At 44.5% G+C, this 16,915-nt stretch overlaps 1 protein-coding gene across 2 annotated transcripts in view; it reads left to right on the top strand.

Annotated features, from left to right (window-relative positions):
• Positions 1 to 8,413: 8,413 nt before the first annotated feature.
• kbtbd2 (kelch repeat and BTB (POZ) domain containing 2) overlaps positions 8,414 to 16,915 on the top strand; it is a 78,018-nt gene continuing 69,516 nt past the window's right edge. For both annotated transcript variants that reach the window (XM_072251644.1, XM_072251654.1), the window contains exon 1: positions 8,414 to 8,566. The gene's annotated coding sequence lies outside the window, so the exon portion shown is untranslated. The remainder of the gene's footprint in view (positions 8,567 to 16,915) is intronic.

The raw sequence follows: 16,915 nt of genomic DNA, 5'->3' as shown, positions 1-16,915 counted from the left end.
AGAGTGATATGGACGATAAGCAAACTGTAGAGGATCCAGTGATGAGGGGAGGCTGGCTGTGATATGAGGCTTGACAAGCCGTTCAAAACATTTCATCACCATGGGGGTCAGGGCAACGGAACTAACCTTAACCCTTTCAAACATTCCTTGCATTATAACCCTTTCTTTCCTGGAATCACTCTTGTCAACCTCCTCTGAACCCTCTCCAATGCCACCACACCTTTTCTTTGATGATAAGTTCAAAACTGCTCACAATACTCAAGGTGAGGCATCATCATTGCCTTATAAAGCCTCAGCATCACATCCCTGCCCTTGTATTCCAGACCTCTAGAAATGAATGCCAACATTCCAGTTCCCTTCCTCACCACCGACTCTACCGGCAAATTAATCTTTTGGGTGTTCTGCACAAGGACTCCCAAGTCCCTTTGCATCTCAGATTATTGGATTTTTGCCCCATTTAGAAAATAGTCTGGATATTTATTTCTACTACTAAAGTACATGACCATACATTTTCCAACATTGCATTTCATTTGCCACTTTCTTGCCCATTAATGGTAAGACACTTGGCAGTGTGGAGGATCAGAGGGATCTCGGGGTCTGAGTCCATAGGATACTCAAAGCTGCTGCACAGGTTGACTCTCTGGTTAAGAAAGTATATGGTGTATTGGCCTTCATCAATCATGGGACTGAGTTTAGGAGCCGGGAGGTAATGTTGCAGCTATATAGGACCCTGGTCAGACCCCACTTGGACTACTGTGCTCAGTTCTGGTCACCTCACTACAGGAAGGACGTGGAAAGCACAGAAAGGGTGCAGAGGAGATATTCAAGGATGTTGCCTGGATTGGGGAGCATGGGGAGCTGGACTGGGAATAGGTTGAGTGAACTCAGTCTTTTTTCCTTGGAGTGACGGAGGATGAGAGGTGACCTGATTGAAGTGTATAAGATGATGAGAGGCATTGATCGTGTGGATAGTCAGAAGCCTTTTCCCCAAGGCTGAAATTGCCAGCACGAGAGGGCACAGTAAGTACAGAGTACGCAGTAGGAAGTAGGTACAGAGGAGATGTCAGGGGTAAGTTTTTTAGGCAGAGAGAGGTGAGTGTGTGGAACGGGCTGCCGGCAACGGTACTGGAGGCAGATACGATAGGGTCTTTTAAGAAACTCCTGGACAGGTACATGGAGCTCAGAAAAATAGAGGACTATGGGTAACCCTAGGTAATTTCTAAGGTAAGGACATGTTCGGCACAGCTTTGTGGGCCGAAGGTGCTGTATTGTGCTGTAGGTTTTCTATGTTTCTATTCTCCTAATCTGTCTAAGTCCTTCTGCAGCCTACCTGTTTCCCCAACACTACCTGCCCTTCCACCAATCTTCGTGTCATTTGTAAACTTGGCAACAAAGCCATCTATTCCATCATCTAAATCATTGATATGCAGCATAAAAAGAAGCGGTTCCAACACCAGCCCCTGCAGAACTCCATTCAACACTGGCAGTCAAACAGAAAAGGATCTTATTATTCCCACTTGCTGCCTCCTACCAATCAGCCAATGCTCTAACCATATTAGTATCTTTCCTGTAATACCATGGGCTCTTAACTTGATAAGCAGACTCATGCGTGGCACCTTGTCAAAGGCCTTCTGAAAGTCCAAATATGCAATATCAACTGCATCCCTTTATCTCTTCTAGTGTAATCTCCTCAAAGGATTCCAACAGGTTCGTCAGGCAAGATTTTCCCTGAAGGAAACTATGCTGACTTTGTCCTATCTTGTCCTGTGTCACCAAGATCACCATAACCTCATCCTTAACAATTAACTCCAACATCTTCCCAACCACCGAGGTCAGACTAACTGGTCTATAATTTCCTTTCTGCTGCCTTCCTCCTTTCTTAAAGAGTGGAGTTTTCCATGCTTGTCCAATGATTTTTGAAAGATCTCCACAATCTCTAGAGGTACCTCTTTCAGAACCCTAGCATAGAGTTCATCTGGTCCGGGAGACTTACGTACCCTTCAGTCTTTCAGCTTTTTGAGCACCTTCTCCCTTGTAATAGCAAATGCATTCACTTCTCTACCCTCACACCCTTCAACATCTGGCACACTGCTAGTGTCTTCCACAATGAAGGCTGATGCAAAATACTCATTTAGTTCATCTGCCATCTCCTTGGCCCCTGTTATTATTTCTCTGGTCTCATTTTCTAGCGGTCCTATATCCACTCTCATCTCTCTTTTATTTAAATCTTGCCTGACAAATTTGTTGAAATTTTTTGGAGAAATGACAATCAGGATAGACAAAGGAGAATTGGTGGACATTGTGTACTTCGATTTTTGAAAAGGCCTTTGACAAGGTGCCACCCATGAACCTGCTTAACAAGTTAAAGGAGGGAAGGGAGGGAATGTCGACTCAGACCATGAGAGGCCTGCATCCGTCATTTTCATGCCTTACAAGGCGCAGATTGGAAGTCTGTGTGGGGCGCCACTCCTCGCACAAACTAGAGCAATGTGTGGTTAAGTGCCTTGCTCAAGGACACAAACACACTGCCACAGCTGAGGTTCGAACTAGTGACCTTCAAAATCACTAGACAAACGCCTTAACCACTTGGCCACGTGCCCAACAAGTTAAAAGCCCATGGTATTACAAGGAAGAGGATATCCAGCATGGATAAAGGTTTGGTAGATTGGCAAAAGCCATAGAGTGGGAAAAAAGGTGGACTTTTCTGGTTGGCTGCCAGTAACTAGTGATGTTCCATAGAGGTCTGTGTTCTTGTTACATTATAGGTCAATGATTTGGATGGCAGAATTAATAGCTTTGTGGCCATGTTTGCAGAGAAGCTCACGAGGATAATTCCAGGAATGAAGGGGTTAACATATGAGGAGTGTTTGGCAGATTTGGGCCTGCACTCACTGGAACTGAGAAGAATGCAGGGGGATCTCATTGAAAACTACCATATGTTGAAACCTACCGAATCGTGAACCTCTCTGGACTCTCTCCAATGACAACACATCCTTTCTGAGATATGGGGCCCAAAACTGTTGAGAGTACTTTCAGTGCAGCCTGACTAGTGTCTTATAAAGCTCAGTACTATCTCCTTGCTTTTATGTTCTATTCCCCGTGAAATAAATGCCAACATTGCAGTTGCCTTCTTTACCACAGACTCAACCTGAAAATTAACCTTCTGGGAGTCTTGCACGAGGACTCCTAAGTCCCTCTGCACCTCTGATGTTTGAACCTTCTCCCCATTTAGATAATAGTCCGCACCATTGTTCCTTATACCAAAATGCTTTTCCCAAGACTATATTCCATCTGCCACTTTTTTGCTTGTTCTCCCAATTTGCCTGTCCATTGCAAACACATTGCTTCCTCAGCATTAGCTACACTCCACCTATCATTGTATCATCAGCAAACTTTGCCACAAAGCCATCAATTCCATAATCCAAATCACTGGCAAACAATATCAAAAGTAGCGTTCACCAATACTGATCCCTGAGGAACACCACTAGCAGCAAACCAGAAAAGGCCCCTTTTATTCCCACTTGCTGCCTCCTGTCAGTCAACCATTCCTCTAGCCATGACAGTATCTTTTCTGTAACCCCACAGGATTATGCCTTGTAAAGCACCTTATCAAATGCCTTCTGAAAATCCAAGTAAATGACATCCACTGCCCCTCTTTGTTCACCCTGCATGTTACTTCCTTGAAGAACTCTTAACAGATTTATCACCCAAGATTCTCCTTTACAGAAACAATGCTGACTTTGACTTATTTTATCAGTAGTCTCCAAGTACCGTGAAACTTCATCCTTAAGGTGGAATGTGATGAATCTGTGGAATTCATTGCCATAGATGGTTGTGGATGCTAAGCTATTGGTTATATTTAAAGTGGAGGTTGATAGGTTCTTGATTAGTCAGGGCACAAAGGTTACAGGGCTGAAGGCACAATAATCAGTTAAGAGGGATAATAAATCAGCCATGATGGAATGGTGAAACAGACTCGAATGTCCTATAGTCCTCTGGACTCGACTCTATGTGTAATACTTTATGAAACTCTATGAGTAGGGGATTTCAATCTCAGCAATATCAAATGGATCATTTTTGCCTGAAATGTGTCAAGTGGATGAAATTCTTTTGAACCATGCAAGAGAGAGTTTTCAGCCAGTTTGCTGTAAGTCCTAGCAGGGAAAAGGCAATACCAGGCTGCATCTCAGCTGAAGTATCCTGGTAATTGATTAAAGTGTCAATGACAGGGCATTTTAGGGATAGATGCCAGAACTCTGCCACTTCATGGTTTTGGTGAGGGATAAGAATGGTCTTGAAACTACCCGACAGGGGACAGTAAAAGCTGCTGATAGGATCACCGGGGTCTCAAATCGATGTGTGTGACATTTACTGGGAGCATTGCATATGAAGGGCCTGAAGCATTGTGAAGGATTCCTACCACTATTACCCACCTGGCTTCACCTATCACCTTCTCGCAAAACTTTCCCCTCCTCCCACCTTTTTATTCTGTCCTCTTTTCCCTTCCTTTCCCATCCTGAAGAAGGGTCTCTCCAAAACATTGATTATTTATTCATTTCCACAGATACTGACTGACCTACTGAGTTTCTCCAGCGTTTAGCATGTGACATAGTATCTTTCACCCTTTACTGTCAGGAGGGAGGTACAGAAGCATCAGGACAAGGACTGCCAGTCTGGGTAACAGCATCTTCTCCAGGATGTGACGGCGAGGACAGCTAGCTGTTTACTGTTTACTTGTGCCGTGCAACACATGCAATTTGAAATTAAACTTTACTAACTTATTTATGGAATTGAATTGAATTGACTTTATTACTTACATCCTTTACATATATGAGGAGTAAAAATCTTTATGTTATGTCTCCAACTAAATGTGCAATGTGCAATTTATAGCAATTTGTAATAAATAGTATGTATAACAGGACAATCAATATAACATAGAAATACAATTCTATCAGCGTGAATTAATTTGTCTGTGAATTCAGGGTAGTAATCTCAGGATTGCTGCCTGTGCCACGTGCTAACGAGCACAAGAATAGCATGATCAGGCATATTAATGAGTGGCTGAGAGACTGGTGTAGGGGGCAGGGCTTCAGATTCCTGGATCATTGGGGCCTCATCTGGGGGAGGTACGACCTGTACAAAAAGGATGGGTTACACCTTAAACCAAAGGGGTCCAATATCCTAGCAGGCAGGTTTAATAGAGCTGTTAGGGAGGGTTTAAACTAATTTGGCAGGCGATGGGAACCAGAGTGATAGGGCTGAGGAAGGGGAAAACAGAAATAAATCAGAGATAGCGTGCAACAGAGATGATAGAAAAAGGACAGACAGGAGATGAGGCATAATCACAGCCAGTGGGATGAGTTACAGGGCAGTAGAGGCGTGGTGCAGTTAAAACAGAAAGCAACAAATACTGGACATGAAAGTGTTGTATTTGAATGTACAGCAGGAGATAGAAAAGGCGTGTCAGAAGGGCAATGTCATGATAGTCGTTGGGGATTTTAACATGAAAGTAGATTGGGATAACCAGGTCAGTACTGGACGTCAGGAGAAAGAATTTGTAGAATGTCTAAGGGATGCACTGGGTGGACTGACCCTATTTTTTAGTGCAGAATGCTATTTGTTTGCGTTTAGTGTTTACCTGAATTATTTTTATTCTCTCTGCAAATTGGGTGCTCGATGGTCTTCTTTTGTTCTGGGTTCTTTTGGGCTTCTTTGTTTTGTGGTTACCTGTTAGGAGATGAATCTCAAGGTTGTATAATCTATGCATACTTTGATAATAAATGTACTTTGAACTTTGATGACAATAAACTTGAACTTGAGGTCCTGAACCAGTGAGCCTTACGTCTGTGGTGGGAAAGCTGTTGGAAAAGATTCTTGGAGATAGGATCTATAGGCATTTAGAGAATCATGGTCTGATCAGGGACAGTCAGCATGGCTTTGTGAAGGGCAGATCGTGTCTAACAAGCCTGATAGAGTTCTTTGAGGAAGTGACCAGGCATATAGATGAGGGTAGTGCAGTGGATGTGATCTATATGGATTTTAGTAAGGCATTTGACAAGGTTCCACATGGTAGGCTTATTCAGAAAGTTAGAAGGCATGGGATCCAGGGAAGTTTGGCCAAGTAGATTCAGAATTGGCTTGCCTGCAGAAGGCAGAGGGTGGTGGTGGAGGGAGTACATTCAGATTGGAGGATTGTGACTAGTGGTGTCCCACAAGGATCTGTTCTGGGACCTCTACTTTCCGTGATTTTTATTAACGACCTAGATGTGGGGGTAGAAGGGTGGGTTGGCAAGTTTGCAGACGACACAAAGGTTGGTGGTGTTGTAGGTAGTGTAGAGGATTTTCAAAGATTGCAGAGAGACATTGATAGGATGCAGAAGTGGGCTGAGAAGTGGCAGATGGAGTTCAACCCGGAGAAGTGTGAGGTGGACAACAGGAATTCTGCAGATGCCGGAAATTCAAGCAACACACATAAAAGTTGCTGGCAGGCCAGGCAGCATTTCTAGGAAGAGGTGCAGTCGATGTTTCAGGCCGAGACCCTTCCCAGGTAGCATCTCTAGGAAGAGGTGCAGTCGACGTTTCAGGCCAAGAGGCCGTCGTCTGCACCTCTTCCTGAAGTGTGAGGTGGTACACTTTGGAAGGGCAAACTCCAAGGCAGAGTACAAAGTAAATGGCAGGATACTTGGTAGTGTGGAGGAGCAGAGGGATCTCGGGGTACATGTCCACAGATCCCTGAAAGTTGCCTCACAGGTGGATAGGGTAGTTAAGAAAGCTTATGGGGTGTTAGCTTTCATAAGTCGAGGGACAGAGTTTAAGAGTCGCGATGTAATGATGCAGCTCTATAAAACTCTGGTTAGGCCACACTTGGAGTATTGTGTCCATTTCTGGTCACCTCACTATAGGAAGGATGTGGAAGCATTGGAAAGGGTACAGAGGAGATTTACCAGGATGCTGCCTGGTTTAGAAAGTATGCATTATGATCAGAGATTAAGGGAGCCAGGGCTTTACTCTTTGGAGAGAAGGAGGATGAGAGGAGACATGATAGAGGTGTACAAGATAGTAAGAGGAATAGATAGAGTGGATAGCCAGCACCTCTTCCCCAGGGCACCACTGCTCAATACAAGAGGACATGGCTTTAAGGTAAGGGGTGGGAAGTTCAAGGGGGATATTAGAGGAAGGTTTTTTACTCAGAGAGTGGTTGGTGCGTGAAATGCACTGCCTGAGTCAGTGGTGGAGGCAGATACACTAGTGAAGTTTAAGAGACTACTAGACAGGTATATGGAGGAATCTAAGGTGGGGGCTTATATGGGAGGCAGGGTTTGAGTGTCGGCACAACATTGAGGGCCAAAGGGCCTGTACTGTGCTGTACTATTCTATGTTCTATGAATTGGATGAAGGCCGATTTCAATATCATGAATCAGGAGCTGGCAAATGTAGACAACTTGTGGGGGGGGGGGTCTGCATTGGGCACTTAAAAGTGAAATAATGAGATCCAGGGTCAATATATTTCCAGAAGTGCGAAAGTCTGAGAAAATCCAGGATATTAAGGCACTTCAAGAAATGGTTAAAGAAATAAAAGGAAGCACATGGCAGGAACAGAAGAAGCCCAATAGGAGAACAGAAAATACAGGGGTGGGGGATGTGATAAAGAAAATAGGATGGTAAATAAGTGTAACATCCCTCTCCCCCAATCCCACCCACTTCCCCTATCCACCATCACCCCTCTCCCTTCGGCTCCTCCCCCATCCCCAGCACCTCTCTCCCCATCGTCCCTCTCTCCCAATCCCCAAACTCCACTCCCCATCCTCCCTTCTTTCCCCTCTCCCCATCCTCCTCCCCAGCCGTCTTCCGCCTCACCATCCTATGCTCTCGAATCTCACTCCATTCTCCCCATCCCTCCATTCCCCCTCCTCCCATCCCCCATTATCCCCAACTCAACTCACATACCCCCCTCCCATTACCCCATCCTCTATCCTACGCTCTCAAATCTTATTCTAACCCCCTCTCCCGAATCCTCTTATCCCCTCTATCACCCCTCCTCCATTACCCTATCCCCATCCTATGCTCTCGAATCTCATTCCATGCCCCTCCGCTCCCGTCCCCTTTCTCCGTCTATCCCCACCTCTCCAATCCCTTTATCCCCTCCCCCACTCCTTCCGTCTCGTCTATCTGCCATTCCACACTCTCGAGTCTCGCTCCATCCCTCCTCTCCGCCTATTCCCACATCCAACCCCCGTCTCCAATCCCCCAATTTCCCTCCCCCACCCCACCAGCGGCGGCTCTGACGCTGCCGCCCCCTACTGGTCTGGAATCGGGTTGCAGCTGAAGACACAGCGCGCGTATCCCGGAGCGAGTGAGCGCGCCGCTCATGTTCCCTAGCTTGACCCGACGTCATCACTGTGGTGCGGCGTGACGCAGAGACGGCAGTTGGGCCGGTGATGGCGGTGAGCCCGGTTGTCTGTTGTACGGGCTGACTCCGATGTTTGTGTTCGCTGGCCTACGCCTCACGCCCAGGGTGATTCTCTGTGCGAGGGCTGAGCATGTTGCTGACTCTTTCCGCACCAAGGTAGGCCTCGGCATGGTCATAGCGGAGTGCGTTAGCACGGCGGTGGTCAGGTGGGGGCCGAGGCCGCGCTCCGGGCCAGGCCGCTCCCCCAGGGCCGGAGCTTGGCTTTTCCTGCCGGTGTGTGGTGGGGCAGCAGCCTGTCCTGAGAACAGGATCTCGCTGGCGTTGCCCATCCTGCGGCCAGGTCCTGGTTTAAAGGGCGGATTGTTCTTTGTACCCGTTAAAATGCTGCTAGTTAGATTTGAAATAAACAGGCGCGGGAAATCAGCTCCCTGAGCCTGTTCCACTGATTAAACTATTATTTTGGCTCTTTTATTTTGCAGCTCTGTCATAAATGTATCGTTTTGTATTAAGTAAATAAAACTGGCAGCTGAATATGCGGCTCACTATTGAAATAAATAGGTTTCAGTTCATTGGATACTGACGCCAATAATGGTCATGACATGAGTGATCTGCTAAGGAGAAATCTAGTAATTTGAAGGACAAAGTTCATCAAGATTGTTTAATATAATTTCTAGTATACAAGTTTAACGGAGAATGAAATAATTATTCCTGATCCAATGCAGTACAATACCAACATATAAAGAATAAAGAACGGGATAAAAATTTTTTAAAAAGCTGTAAATATAAATAAATAAGAACTTTTATACATTGTCTGTCAGTAAAGTATGCACAGATGTAAATAAGGTGACTGATCAGAAATGATAAAGCAGTAGTGCTTGGGAGCCTAGAGATGTTAATCAAAGTCCAAACAAAATTTACTATCAAAGCACACATAATTCCCCACGTATAACCCCGAGATTCATTTTCTTGCAGGCATACTCAATAAATCCATAATAGAATAATAACCACAGTAGAATAAATGAAAGATTGCACCAATTTGTGTGTTCAACCAGTGTGCAAAAGACAAAAACTGTGCAAATACAAAAAGAAATAATAAATAAGCAATAAATATAGAGAATATGAGATGCAGAGTCCTTGAAAGTGAGTCCATAGGTTGTGGGAACATTTCAATGATGGGGCAAGTGAAGTTAATTCCCTTTGGTTCAAAATCCTGATGGTTAAGGGATAGGAACTGTTCCTGAACCTGGTGGTGTAAGTCCTGAGGCTCCTGTACCACCTTCCTGGTGGTAGCAGTGAGAAGAGAGCGTGACCTGGGTAGTAAGTGTCCTTGAAAATGCTGCTTTCTTGCGACAATGCTCCATGTAGATGCGCTCAATGATGGGGAGAGCTTACCTGTGATGGACTTCGCTTTATCCATTACTTTTTGTAGGATTTTCTGTGCAAGGGTATTGGTGTTTCCATTCTAGGTTGTGATGCAGCCAGCCAGTATACTCTCCACCACACATCTGTAGAAGTTTGTCAAAGTATTCGATGTCATGCAGAATCTATGCAAACTCCTAAGGAAGTAGAGGTTCTGTGTAATTGCATTTGGGCACTGGGCCTAGGACTGGTCCTCTGAGATGATGACACTGAGGAATTCAAATTTGCTGACCCTCTCCAACTCTGATCCTCTGAGGACTGGCTCATGGACCTGTGGTTTCCTTCTCTTGAAGTCAGTAGCCAGCTCCTTGGTCTTGCTGACATTAAGTAAGATGTTGTTGTGGCACCACTCAGCTGGATGTTCAGTCCCCTCCTGTAGCTGATTCGTCACCACCTTTCATTTGGCCTATGACAGTGGTGTTGTTAGTGAACTTAATATGGCATTGGAACTCTGCTTAGCCATTATGGTCATAAGTGTAAAGCGAGTAGAGCTGGGGGCTAAGCACACAGCCTTGTGGTGCACCTTTGCTGATGGAGATTGTGGAGAATATGTTGCCAATCCAAAATGAGTGACATCTGCATGTGATCAGCCTTACTGCTTGGGGAAAGTAACTGTTTTTTGAGACTGATGGTCCTGGTGTGGATGCTACGTAGCCTCCTCCCTGATGAGAATGTGACAAATAGCAATGAACAGAGTGGGGGGGGGGGAATCCTTCATGATCCCTTTGTATAAAAGCTCTTTGAATGTAGTCAATGGATCAGTGAAGATGTAAGTTGTCTATGGGTATGTGGGGAACTATGGCCAACAATGAAAGAATGTGTGGTTTGTAGTTATACATGTTAAAGGCAGAAAAAATCAACCTGAAATGCAGTTTAGCTATTGTTGTCAAGGGTAATTAATGGTAGTATTACTTTAAAGGAAAAAAAAGTAATGTGAGTGTTGCATTTCGGTTAACCACAGTTGGACGCACATATAAATAGCAGGGCCCTGGAAAGTGATGTAGAACAGAGAGAGCCAAAGCCTCAGTATTACACCCCTGATCTTATATTCTAATCCTCTTGAAATGAATGCTGACATCTCATTTGCCTTCCTCACCACTGACTTAACCTGCAAATTAACCTTTAGGGAATCCTGTGCAATCCTTTACACCTGATTTTTGAATTTTCTCTTGGTTTAGAAAATAGTCTACCCCTTTATTTTCTAAACATTAGAGCTGTTGGGAGGGGCTGGGAATAGGAGTGAAGGGACTCAGGATAGGACGGATGGTAAAAAAGCAAAAGTAGCGTGCAATCAAGTTTCTAGGAAGGGCAGCAGATGATAGGACAAAATTGCAGCCAGCAGGGTGAGTATCAGTGCATTAGGGATGCAGAATCAAAAAGGCTAGCAAACACAGTACTCAAAGTGTTATATTTCTATGGGCACAGTGTAAGAAATAGGGTGGATATCTTGTTGCACTATTACAGGTTGCCAGGTATGATGTTGTGGCCATCACTGAATCATGGCTGAAGGCTTGTCGTAGTTGGGAGTTGAATGTCCAAGGCTGCATGTTGTATCGGAGGGTTAGGAAAGTTGGCAGAGAGGGTGGTGTGGCTCTGCTAGTAAAGAATGGCATCAAATCAGTAGAAATGTGACATAGGATTGGAAGATGTTGAATACCTGTGGGTTGAGTTAAGAAACTGCAAGGGTTAAAGGACCCTGGCATCAGTCTTCACTGAAAGACAAGCAGCATGCCAGAGGTCCATGAGTGTCAGAGCAGGAGTGAGTGCCATTGCTATTACAAACAAAAAAAATATGCTAGGCAAACTGGAAGGTCTTAAGGTCACCTGGACCAAATGGACTACATCCCACATTTCTCAGAGAGATTGTTGAAGAGATAATGGATGTATTGGTCATGATCTTTCACAAATTACTTGATTCTAGCATGGTACTGGAGAACTGAAAGGTTGCAAACATCACTCCACTCTTTAAGAAGGGAGGAAGGCAAAAGAAAGGAAATTATAGGCCTGTTAGCCTAAGTGGTTGGGAAGTGTTGGAGTCTACTATTAAGGATGAGGTTTTGGGGTACTTGGAGATTAAAGATAAAATATGTCAAAGTCAGCATGGTTTTTGTAAAGGGAAATCTTGCCTGATAAATCTGTTAGAGTTCTTTGAGGAAGTAACAAGCAGGGTGGACAAAGGAGAGGCAATGGATGTCATTTACTTGGATTTTCAGAAGGCATTTGATAAGGTACCACAAATGAGGCTGCTTAACAAGATAAAATCCTGTGGCATTACAGGAAAGGTACTGGCTTGGATAGAGGAATGGCTGACAGGCAGGACGCAGCGAGTGGGAATAAAGAAGGCCTTTTCTGGTTGGCTGTCAGTGACTAGTGGTGTTCCTCAGGGGTCAGTAGTGAGGTCACTACTTTTCACATTGTCAGTGATTTGGATAATGGAATTGATGGACTTGTGACAAAGTTTGATCAAAGGAGAAGTAGTGCAACCTATAATCTAAATGGGGAGAAGGTTCAAACATCAGAGTTGCAGAGTCCTCGTGCAGGACTGCCAGAAAGTTAATTTAAAGGTTGAACCTGTGGTAAAGAAAGCAAATGCAATGTTGACATTTGTTTCAAAGGGAAGAGAATGTAAAAGCAAGGAGATAATGCTGAGCCTTTATAAGACACTAGTGAGGCCATACTTGGAGTATTGTCAACAGTTTTGGGCTCCATATCTCAGAAAGGACGTGTTGTCATTGGAGAGTCTACAGGAGGTTCACAAGGATGATTCTGGGAATGAAGGGGTTAATGTGATAATTTGGCAGCTTTGGGCCTGCACTCTCTGGAATTTAGAAAAATAGATGGCTATCACATTGAAATCTACCAAATGTTGGAAGGACTAGATAGGGTGGATGAAAAGAGGATGTTTCCTATGGTGGGGTATTCAGAACTAGAGGGCAACACCTCAAATTGAGGGACGAAATTTTAGAACCGAGATCAGGAGAAATTTTTTTAGCTAGAGAGTAGTGAATCTGTGGAATGCTCTGCCACAGACTGCAATGAAGGCCAAGTCCATGAGTATATTTAAGGCAGAAGCTGACAGCTTAGTGATCGGTCTGTAAACGTAACTTTGCTGGATCAAATAACGACAGCACAAAAAGATTGTTACTTATCTTTTCACCCGTTTATTTCTTTGAGCTCAGCCGGCGAGTGAACTTGTACCCGACATCAGGGAGAGACCCTTTCTCATCTCCCCGGTGGTTGTACAAGTTCACTGCCCGATGTCAGAATTGTCAGAAGTTATAAGGCCACCGATACAAAAGAACAATCAGTTTGATAACCATTCCAGTCAAGTCAAGTCAATGGACTATTGATACAGAGAACAATCAGTTTGATAACTATTCTGGCCAAGTCAATGGACTATTGATACAAAAGTACAATCAATTTGTTAGACACTCCAGCCACCTTAATTAAAGAAAAGAATGTCCTACCTGGTTTGCTGGAGCCACAATTTAATTACAAAGATGAGCACATCTGTCAAATTTATGCTTTAATTAAGAAAGGAATGTTCTGTCTAATTTCCATCAGGTACTGCTTTTTGTCAAAATCAAAAGGTGTGAAAAGCCCAGAGACATCTATGTGGATCTGGGTGAACTTTAACCCTTACCTTACTCCAAAGAAAGCAGCTGTGAGACATTATTCAAAATCACTGCAGTCACAGATATAGTCAGTACTGAATCCATTGTTTACAGGAATCTTGAGAATTCCCCATTCCCTTAAGCTTTATCATTCCCTCCTTTTTATCATCACATAATAACTTTTCAGAACAGATTGTTGCTTCTGCAACATGATACAAAACATACCCAACATACTCCCTATTCTACTTGCTTAGCGTAGGAGGGACAGAAAAGTGTCAATGTGGGGGCCTCCCGAAACAGAGGCAGGTCCCCTTAGGGTCATTAAAGTCATCATTAACCACTGCATTTTTCAGTCCTTATCATTTCCACCAGTAACGTGTTTACAGTCCGTTCGATGTATCCACTGGAGCTGCCCTTCCACCTTCACTGCAGTAGGTGCTGTCAGTAGCACTTGGTATGGTCCTTTTCACCTTGGTTCCAACTTCTTATGATCCCAGTTCTTAATCAGGACAAAATCTCTAGGCTCAATGGTGGGGTAGTCACCCTTAGGCTGGGTGTCGTCCTCCCTATTGGCCTGTCGTACCTGTGAATGCAAGCTTTGGAGAGTTTTAGTTAACTTGTATAAATATTTTCCCATCTCCTCTCCTAAGGTATGCATGTCCATCCTTTCAAGAAGGGGAGGTCGGGCCAGTTCCGACCCCTATGGGGTTCACATGGGCTTCCCGTTGATAATCTCGACGGGGGATAACTCCGTTTTAACTGAGGGTGTGATTCTCATGTGGAACAAGGCCAAGGGTAGAACCTTAAGCCAGGTTGGCCCGGTTTCTTGCATAAGTTTAGTTAACTTTTCCCTTAAGGTTACATTTGCTCGTTCCACTAAATCTTGGATGGTGAGCACAGTGAAACTGCTGTTTTATTGCCAGTTCTTTTACAGATTTTCTCATTTATCTTAGCAATAAAATGAGGTCCATTGTCTGAGCTTATTGATTCAGGTAATCCATAATGGGGAATCACTTCTCAATAATATTTTTACAATATTATTATCAGTAGTGGGTATAGCCTCTATCTGCTAAATACATCTACTATTACCAAGCAATATTTACAACAATGTACTCTAGGTAGTTCTACAAAATCAAGTTGCAGACAAGAAAAAGGTCCACCAGACAAGGAGGTAGTTCCAGAAACACAAGGCATTCCCTTTCCAGCATTCGTTTTTTTCACATGCTGTGGCTCACTTTTCAACTGCTTGCTGGAAATCAGGGTGCCACTGCCACCAAGATATTAACCATTCCCTCCTTGCCCAAGTGTGTACGATTATTTACATCATCTATCAAGATTGATAAGAACATAGAGGAAAGACAAACCTGTCCTGCAGGGGTTACCCATAAATTAGTCTGAGGTTCAAGGTGGCAACCCATTTCGGACCATAGTTTGCGCTCTCCTTCAGGGCGTCTCCCTGCAATTTACGTATTTTCCCCCATATCTGGCATACCCATCCTTAGGTTTTTGTATAATAAGAACTTGTTAGGCTCAGGGGACTAAAAGTGTGGGGTCCAAGGCTGTCTATTTTGCTGGTACACCAGCCCGAGCATTACCCTTAAGTATCTCATCAGATTCCCCAGTATGGGCTGCACATCTAATAATAGCCAAAACTCGAGGTAGCTGTAGAGCAATGAGTAAGTTGTTTACAAAGGTAGCATTACTAATGGGGGGGCAGAGGAAGTCAGGAATCCCCAGAGTTCTGTAGTCAGGGCATAACGGGAGTCTGTGTAAAAGTTCGCACTTTAATCTGTTTGAGATTTCTTTTCCACAGGCTTTTTCATTTTAAAATTCGAAACATTAATCAGAGAGGATACCAGTTTAGGCTTGTACTTTTGGCTCCTCCACTGAAGCCCTCATACAGGCTCTTTTTATTTTGTTCCAAATAGTTGTGGACTCCCTCTTCAAAGTCATCTTCATTTATGACTTGGTGTTTTTTTTAAGGTCTTCTACAAAGAATTGGTTCTGTAGTGGATTCTTCAAAATCAGAACTGAGTACGCTGTTAGACTAGTCTGTTGCTAAGATTCAGGTATGAGTCAGAGCAAGTAGCTCAGCTTTCTGGGTGGAGACAGCTGCTGCAAAGGAGACTTGCTCAATTAGTTCACTGTCGTCACTTATCGCATAGCCAGAACATAGTTTTCCTGCTGGATCCACAAAAGAGCTTCTATCCTCATAAAACGTTGCCTTGGACTTGAGGGGGTATTGTGGAAGGGATGGGAGAGTCTGTCCTTCTTTCATGGTGGGGGGGGGGAGGTTGCAGTTGGTGCGACCGACTTCATGGCCTGAAATTGCCTAGAGATGGGGTACAACGTCTTGGGTTCAGTCAGTTTTAAAAGAGTGTCTTACCAGATGTCCCTTCTTCAACTTGACTCCTTCCAGTATCGGAGTTGGCCCGCGGCCAAGTCCCACCGGTCTCCCTCGGTGCTGGAGGTTTGTTTCGTCAGGGTTTAGGCAAGGAACCCAGGCTGTTTGGCTTGGACCCAGGGCAAAGCCTAACGGTGGAATGGGGAACCACCGGTCCTGTCTGTCGCCAAAGGAAATCCAGAACTTCGGCCAGTAATGCACTGCCCCCTCTTCCTTTAACCTCTCCAATCACCGTGACTGGGAACTTCTGTCCCTTGGGTGGTGCATAATACTGGTTTTCCTCAGTGGAGCACCCTGTAGGATCATAGCACAGAGTCACATTAGGGTCTGTCTGTGGCAGAGAGGGTTCAAACGAAGTGGAGTCCAAATTAAGTGCCCACCACTGGGCGGTTGGTTGTTTGCTCGTCCCAGGGTGATACTCTTGTCCGTGCATAGAATCTCGACTTCCAATGGACAGAGCAAATCTCACTCTGCTAGATTATACCTCAGAATGGTGGTGACTGTAAATTAAACCCCACACTGAGTCCCCTTGGAATTTCACTTGCAGTGGCTGGGTACGTGAATATGTACATTCCGTGCCTTTGAGCCCAGAGTGATTGCAGCGTCTGATAGCCGGTAACCCTTTTCCTATACCCTCATAAACGGAATTAGAATTGCAGCATCTTGCAATATTATATTGGGCTCTTCCTGAGGGATGGTACTCACAGTAGGAAGCATCCTTGTTCCTACTGAACATATTCACCTTTAATGTTAGTTCCCTTTGGGGTTGATCGGGATTCGAAAGCTGGGTCCCAGTAATATGTCAAAGCTCGTCGCATTCGATTTCGGTCATTGTCAGGCCAATCCATATTACTAGTTTTAATCCTGTTGGCTAACTTAGTTGGTAAGCACTTGAGCAGTAGGGCATTAAACTGGGGGAACGAATTCCCATTATTAAAGGCTTGGTCTCCTGTGAAAGTGCCGTAGCAGGCCATAAATCGCTCCCAATAGTCTGGTCTCGATTTCCCAGGCTAAGGTTTGCATTCAAGTACTTTAGTGATATTTGCAGGTTGTTGGAGAGCCTTCTCC

This window comes from Mobula birostris, chromosome 1, assembly GCF_030028105.1.
Source record: "Mobula birostris isolate sMobBir1 chromosome 1, sMobBir1.hap1, whole genome shotgun sequence".
In the NCBI taxonomy this organism is placed as follows: domain Eukaryota; kingdom Metazoa; phylum Chordata; class Chondrichthyes; order Myliobatiformes; family Myliobatidae; genus Mobula; species Mobula birostris.
Note: the sequence above shows the minus strand (reverse complement) of the source record. Positions and strands in the feature narration are given on the sequence as shown.